The sequence below is a fragment of the Orycteropus afer genome, unplaced genomic scaffold (genome assembly GCF_000298275.1).
Source record: "Orycteropus afer afer isolate SDZICR_OR568_19922 unplaced genomic scaffold, OryAfe1.0 scaffold00481, whole genome shotgun sequence".
Classification (NCBI taxonomy): Eukaryota; Metazoa; Chordata; class Mammalia; order Tubulidentata; family Orycteropodidae; genus Orycteropus; species Orycteropus afer.
The window spans coordinates 1,911,871-1,913,255 of record NW_006922068.1 but is presented as its reverse complement, the minus strand read 5'-3'; positions in this window follow the sequence as shown (position 1 = coordinate 1,913,255).

The window sequence follows — 1,385 nt, the reverse complement described above, 5'->3', positions numbered from 1 at the left end:
AGATTCCCGAGTGCTGGTAGGACCTAAGAATTAACCTAAAAAACATCCTGATAACCAGGGACTGCACAGAGGACTGTGCAGGTTGGTTGGGTAACAAACGGAGAAGGTGAAGAGAAAGGTGGGCTGAACTGTGGACTTTTGCCAGTTTGGAGGTTGCCGCCATTTTGAAGGCTTAAAAAGCGGCTTGACTATTTTGGATATTTAAAGAGACAGCGCTCTGGCAGATTCCTGGGGCTTAAGAACAAGTTCTGCTTTCCAGCAACCCCAAGGACACTTGGGACCTGCAAGACTGAAAAGGTATGACATTCTTCTTGTTACTCTTATACCTTATACCCATTTGGTGAATGGAGGTGTGGCCATTCCCTCTCCCACCAATCTTCTGAGCCTACAGGAACTCCATCACACTCTGTGTGCTCAGACAGACCCAGGGTGCCCTGCCCTGTTCTCCATCAATTTTTTTTTTCCTGTTTTCTCTTTTTTTATTTTTGTTTTTTTCTTTTTCGCTTTCCTTTTCTGGTGATTAGTTTGCTTGTATTTGTCTGTTTTAAAACAACTAATATTATTAATATTTTTGTCCTTTTTATTATTATTCTTAATCTTCCCCTACCAGGTCCTAGTTTTCAGCATATTTTCTTTTCCCTGTGCCTGGTTGAATATTTTTTCCCCCTAATTTAAATGTTTTTTTTTTTTTTCTTTTCCACCTTCTTTATCTAGTGATTAACCCCATTCCTTGTTTTTCTTATTGCATTTTTCCCATTTTTTTCTTCACTTACTATTCTTCTTCCCTACATTTTTTTTCTTAGTGTTCTTCACCAGATATTGCAGGTTTTCTTGTTTTTTCTATTTTTTCCCCTTATTTATTTTTTTGTTACTGTTCCTGCATGATTACATGGCGTGTTTTTAGTCCATGGGCTTTTAGTTTTTTGATGGTTATTCAATTGTAATTTGTGTCTAACTGAGTAGGAGACAACAACAGTCCCCATTAGACAAAACTACACCCACACCTCCTGCAATCTCACTTACTGAGTGAGAGCCACTACCTCCCTCTCCACCAACGGGCCAACAATAAGAAACCACCAAGAAGAGCCTGAATCAACCTTGGCTGCTCTTCACAAACAGTTGACAGAGATCCAAATACAACAATGCAACGATGCCTCGGGAACAACAGACCATCACAATCCACACAAAGAAGCAAGATAAAGTGGTAGAAACAAGGGAGCAGGATACAGACCTAGAACACATGCCTGAGGAAGAAGCAGCAGTGGAACTCTCTGATAAGGAATACAAAAGAATTATCTTTAGGTATCTTCAAAGGATTGAGAGACAGACCAAAGAAAACACAGAAAAAAACTTACAAGAATTTTGGAAGAAAATACAAGAGCAAA